This window comes from Triturus cristatus, chromosome 11, assembly GCF_964204655.1.
Source record: "Triturus cristatus chromosome 11, aTriCri1.1, whole genome shotgun sequence".
Classification (NCBI taxonomy): domain Eukaryota; kingdom Metazoa; phylum Chordata; class Amphibia; order Caudata; family Salamandridae; genus Triturus; species Triturus cristatus.
In genome coordinates this window covers 154,238,404-154,244,880 of record NC_140594.1, presented here as the reverse complement: position 1 = coordinate 154,244,880, position 6,477 = coordinate 154,238,404, and the positions used below count along the sequence as shown (strand labels likewise).

Sequence of the window (6,477 nt, the reverse complement as noted above, 5' to 3'; positions counted from 1 at the left end):
GGTTTTACAAGGGCTTAACAGATCAAAAATCCGCAGCTATTGAGCATCTAAGTGGTCGCGCTTAGCAGCCCACACCGTTTTTGAGTGATTTTTTGCGGCTGTTTTTAATCGCCTTTTGTCTTGATCAGAGACGGTTTTTCTGTGTGTTCTACGTAAGGCGTTTAGTTTTCGGGCGCTTTCTTTAATTGCCGTGTTGGTTCCTGGTTTGTGGGGTACATACATTCGGGCACAACCTGCTGAGTTGTCACGGAGCACAAGGGCTAGATCCGGAGCTAATCTGTCCCATTCTTTTATAACACCCCCCGGGTTGGGACTTATTGGCCAGCCTTCCCATGCTTGTTTCCAGACCTCGAACTTGGTGGCCTTGGCACGTGTATCTCTGCATTCTTACACGTATTTTTTATTTTCAAGCTTTGTTCAAGTTTCCTGGGATAAACATATTTGAAAAATAAACCGTCATTTATCGAGATTGAAAACATTGAATTCAAGTACAGTTTTGAGATACAGTGAGATATGAGTTTGCTTCATTATTTTGATTTGTTTTTGTTTTACTTTTTATAACACTTGTAGACAAACATTGGCAAAACCAACAGCGCAGCATTTGCCTTATAAAATGCAATCTATTGGCTGTATCATAGCTTAACTACAACCCACTCTTAGTGACCCACACTATACTCAGACTCAAAGTTCCTATACTTTCTTAGCACTTCAAAGTCCCAGGCCAGTTCAGAGTCAGTGCTCCGATCTTTCCGAGGTCGATAAATGTAGCTCAATTAATTTAAACTGGATTAGTGTTTACAGAGAATAAGGCAGCCATCCCCCCTTAATTTTAAAAATAAATAGTGTTGCGAGGTGGCAACTGATTTGTTTTTAAAGTATGATCATTAATCAAGTTATCCCATTAAAAAGAGTTGCATTGTGATTTCTACCAAAATATGAAATAAGAAAAATGCAGTAAAAAACGTATTAAACCACTTCAAAAATGAAAGTTTTCTTAACTATTTCTGTGATTTTTGTTTCACTCGTAGGCAACACCTGCAATTAGGGATACACGAGCGCCATCCACCTCCTGCAGCTAAATGTAAACAATAGGGACACCACACATAAATTGACGAGAACGCTCACCAGATCTGGAAAGGGGATTAGACGTTTTTCTTGTCCTTCCTCGATTTCCATTGCATTCAGGGGTGTCGCGAGAGCTGAGAATGAGATTTGCTCGCGGAGGAAGTTTTGATTTTCACATACAGGGCTCTTAACTTTTTCAAAGCGGTACCTGGCGGAGGAACAGAAGTTGCAGGTGCTTATTAACGTATCCGACGGGTATTTTATTTACAGCAATGTTCAATGAGGTGTGGTGCTTTAGATTTGGAGATCCGAGGTCAGGCTACTTCATAGGCAGCAGTGAGAGACTCTGAGTATCAGTCCTTTTTGAAGGAGCACCAGTATCTTCTCGTTGGGCATGGACACAGCTCAGCACTAAGAAATAGATAAAGAACATGAGACAGGCTTCAGGGGGCAATATCTAATCACCTTGTAGGGTCTAACAACGCACTTTCAGTGCTGAAATTGCAGATGAAATGTTGATTATAAAAGACCATAAAATATGTTTAAAAAAAAACCGCACTTTCATAGATAGTTCAGGAAGAGCTGTTGAAGCAATCTCAAGTTCTTTCTAATATTGCTATTGGCACAAATGGACTTTGCTGAAAGCTAGGTACCTGCATCTGTAATAAACATTTGGACATTCTGTTATTGCCTTTTGCACTCCGCACTTTCCTTCTGGCGCTAAACGGCTTATTTTGACATACTTGCCATCAACCAGAAATGCTATTTTGGAATTGTTACTTATCTTGTACTGCTTGCTTTTATAATGTGTTTTCAATTTATAATCTCTGTTTTAATTATCAATGCGAAGTTTGTATGTTACGGTTTTAAATAACTGTATAATAAAAGAGTGGGCACCCATCGCGTCCAAGAGCTTGTCATAAACTACCTAAAGATAGAGGGACCCCACTCTGTACAGTAGCAGAGGACGCCCTCTCCTTGCAATAACCGAGGCAGGAATTAAGTGTTCCCTGCAGCAGAGTCCTTCAAGATTCTAGTTGTGAGATACTTGTTGAATAGAGAGGTTTTTTTGTATTGCTGTAGCCCTGTTAATCCCATTGTACATACAGACTTACAGTAACACAATGCGAGGAAAAAAATTTGAAGTGGGTGGAATTTGGAAAATCAGAGAGAGGGAGACCTTCCTCTTGTGTAGGAGGTCTCTGGGTGGCTTCATTGGGTTGCCTCTCCTGAGCCACTGCTTGGTGCATCTGGTACAGACTTGAACCCCTAATCAGCAGGATGCAAACTGAGTCACCTTTAATAATAGTTGTCATTTGGCCCCGTGGTGCATCTGACACATTTAGCCATTCTGACTTTTTACACTCCATGTTGCAATTTTAAGCCCAGCATATATATAATGGTAAAAACAAAACGAAAGGTCCCAGATGATAACGTCTTGTTGGCTAAGACCCTGGAACGGTTGGAGGTGTCACGCATCACATGGGGCCACTTGGCTGCTGTAATAATAGCTTGGGCCTGCCCAGATGTGGGTCCCAAACTCGCTATGCCATTGTAACTCAAACCACACCTCACTGATGAAACGTTCAGAAGCTATGTCTACTAGTATTTGTGCTTTGGATGGCTCCCTGGATGACATATACTAGGCCAGTGATTTTCAAACCTTTTAATGTGCCCCCCCCCCCCCCCCATATAAACAAAATTCATTGCCCCCCTCAAAATATTTCTCAATTCTATTCAATTTGCAATCTTTAAGTATGTCTAGATTTATTTAAACAGAGTTATGTTAAACATTTTAAAAATGGCCCATTGCAGAGTTGCTGACTGCTGATCATTTTTTTTCCAGCTTAAAACAAAGTACTACTATCACCATGATGCTCCTTTTGACCAGAGCCTGGCGCCTCCCCCCCTCCCCCCCCCCTAGGATAAGCTAAGGCACCCTTTAGAGCCTCACCCCCCTCAGTTTGAAGACCCCCGTGCTAGGCCTATGTCTGTAATGTCGCAGGCAAGCCATACAGATGGAATGAAATACGTACATAGTATTTACTAATTGGTCAGATTCATTCAGCCATTTTCATGCACCACCTTTGTTCCATCTGGTTATGTGATGTGAATACGCAGAGCGCGGCTAATCACCTATGAGGGTGTCCAGGCACTGAGTAGGGCTGGCCTGAGGGGGGAGGAGTAGATCATGCCTGTTTCGTCTGGAAGAGTCATGTGTTGACTTTCGGAAGTCCATATGGGAGAGGGAGGTTCTGAGGTGTTTTTCGGGAGGTCCTTTAAAATGTCTTGGCTGCGAGGTATGAGCTCCGCACCTTGTGTTTATGCGAGGGAAGTGTGCTCTTGCCTGGGATGCCAATCGAAGGTGTCTGGTCTGATGGGTTGGTGGAAGTTGAGGCGTTGGTTGAGATAAGATGGACCTGTGTTGTGGAGAAAGTTTTGTAGGCATGGGTGAGTAGCTAGAACGTGCATGTTTCCTGGACTGGAAGCCAGTAGAGATTGTTGAGGTGTGGAAAGATGTGTTTTTTTTTTTTTTGCGAGATGTTCAGGATGAGTCTGGCGGTGGGGTTCTGAGTGGTTTGGAGTCAGCGTAGGACATGGGCTTGGATTCATACGTAGAGGGCGTTTCCGTAATCAATTCTACTTGTGATAAGATCCTGGGTGACTGACTGTCTGGTGTTCAGTGGGATCCACTTGAAAATCGTTTGCAGGATGTGGAGATGGCGTTCATCTGTCTTCTCATAGAGACGTTGTTATCCATGACGATCCAGAGGTTCTTTGCATGGTCCTCAGGGGTGGATGGGGGTCCAGGTTCAGAGGGCCACCAAGAGGTTTTTCTGTGTTGAGCTGGAAGGTGTTGTTTTTCATCCAGACAGCGACATTGGTCATGCAGTTGGTGAAGTTTGCTTTGGCGGTGCTAGTTGAGTCGGTAAGGGAGAGGATGAGCTGTGTGTCATTTTGCTGCTCTTAGGGCCTTCTCTGGCTGTAGATACAAAACAAAAAGCTCCACCCTCAGATAGATGTAAAAGCCATGTCCTCCATGATTAGTTGTGTTTCTTACAGTGGTGGAGGAACACATAGTTTGTTTAAATACCCCTCACACACCAAAAGGGCCCTTGGTGTCATGCTTCATCATAGGGGGTCTTCTCACCCCGCTACGGGACGGGCGTACTGCGACCAACGACTATGTGGGAGCACTGTTGTTGTGAGACGACTATGTGTCGTGTAGGAGTGCGAGTGGAAGGGTCAGGAGTGAATGAGAAAGTGAAGTTAAAAAATACCTGGCTCGTTGTACTAAAAAACTTTAATATTCCTTTGAGCTGGTATTGTTAAAAATGGGGAAGGAGGTGTGTTGCCTCAATGAGCAGTGCCTCCTATGTCTGTCAACATGTTTCAAAGCCCTCCCCTGGCTTCTTCTTCAGGACAAAAAGGATCCCTTCTACACTCACTTTCTAATGTGGTGCATAGTTACTAGATTTATCTGTTATGTGTATGTACAAATAATAACTATGTGAAGCGCATGCCAATTAACCATGCACAGTATACAATACCTAAATAGGTATCTGACTGTGATTTGATTGTCAATGAGATCATGCCCCATGAGCCTTTTAACAGGTGGGAGGGGTGCCTGTAGTAGCAATTGCTCCTGGGACACTGCCCGCCGTGTCCAGCCTCACCGAGTTTCTGAGGCTGGACACAGCGGGGCAGTGTCCCAGGAGCAATTGCTACTACAGGTAGTAGTGAAGTAGCAGAGCACCATTCTGAGTCCCCATAGAGCAGCAACAGTGTCCAGGAACCCCTCCCCCAGTTCTCGAGAGCAGCAGAATCAGTTGGCACTGTTGTGGCTTCAGGATGTGGAAGGGCCTTAAGAAAATATGTCTGATTTAGAGCATATCTAAGAGGAGAATGTACCATACCGGTGATAACTTGAGTTCTATTGGATACTGTGCTTACTTTGATGATTCTTTAACTTTGAAATATCCTTACATCTAGGATAGTATCTCAAAAATTCTTCACACTTTCTTAGCAAAGTATGAAAACCGGCTGCAGATTGAGCTGACTCAAAGCTTGCTTTTCTCTCTCACTCTGCTTCTTATTATACTTTTTGGGAAGAATTGATGACCTGGCATACAACACATCTAATACTGTGTGTAGCCAGACCTCAAAATAGGCATTCAAAGGTGAAAGGTGTGAAGTTGGAGTGAGACTGATTGCGGCCTGGCTTCTTAAAACTTTGGTTTGAACAACCTCAGTTGTTGGAAGACACTTTTTTGTTTTGAGTTTATAGGTTGGTTATTTTTTGGTAAATGCTTAAGATTTCCTTAGTTTGATTTGGTGCTCTGTTTATACCTTTGGCTGTTTAGGCCTTTTTGGCATTTTCAGACTTTGTGGTAGCCCATTCTATGTCTTTTGTTGTGAGTTTGATCTTAGTTTGATTGTGATTTGCACCATCAGTGTTCTAGATAGCTGCACTCGTATCTAAGGTTTGTCATTTCTTGATTCACCTATTTATTGGACAATTTACTCCATTGTGTTCTCAGTTTGGGGGCGGAGTGCCAGCTTATGAAGCGTGACTCTTAATCTGTGATGCATGTTTGCAGAGGTAGTCTCTGATTTGTTCTGCGTATCTATTAAGACTTTATTATATGTTTAATTACATATAGCAGCCATGGGCTGTATCTTCCATCGGGAGGCTGCATTTACTGGCTGAAGAGATTGCACCTCTCCCAGGAAAATACCACAGAGAAGCAGAGGTGGCATTCCACTGGTGTTAGCCTCTGCTGCTGGTGACCTGAGTTTCTCCCATGCTTGGGAACCATGGTAGGAGCCAGATATGACACAGTGCTCTACAACAGCCATAGAAATAAATCTACTTGAAATGGTCCAGCAGGTAATATTTTTGGCCATTTGATCTGCCTGGTGAGTGGCCAGAGATGCTGCAGTCCAGATCCCTCTTTGGCCATGACAGAATGGACAAAAGGGGGCGGGGTGGCCCCTGGGCAATACTCACTGTAATATCATCGGAGGCAGAGAGAGAACTTTGAGCGAGGCGCGCCTTTGGTGTCTGATTCCCTTCTGGCTGGCTCTGAGGTTGTAATGACGGCGAATCCCTGTTTCAGTATCAGCATTATTTAATGGTGACCACTGAGAAACACTGGACTTAGTGCTGACTCCAAGTGCAAGATTCCCTGATTACCTCATGAACAGCACCTCGCAACTGTTAGTGAGCTCATCTCTTCCCTGCAAAAAACAAAATTAAATGGGAAGAGTATCAATGAAATGCCCTCTGTTTCCAATGTCTAGGGAATGGTGAGGTGGTTAATGCTATCCTTGAGTACACCAATGTCCAGATGACCACACACTCCACCAGTATAGCATCTATTTGAACACGGCAAACAAGGAGCCTTTCTG

The 6,477-nt window shown here is 43.6% G+C and overlaps 1 protein-coding gene across 5 annotated transcripts in view; it reads left to right on the top strand.

Moving 5' to 3' along the window:
* Positions 1-1,159: 1,159 nt before the first annotated feature.
* CCDC62 (coiled-coil domain containing 62) overlaps positions 1,160-6,477 on the top strand; it is a 139,341-nt gene continuing 134,023 nt past the window's right edge. For all 5 annotated transcript variants that reach the window (XM_085633602.1, XM_085633600.1, XM_085633601.1 and 2 more), the window contains exon 1: positions 1,160-1,297. The gene's annotated coding sequence lies outside the window, so the exon portion shown is untranslated. The remainder of the gene's footprint in view (positions 1,298-6,477) is intronic.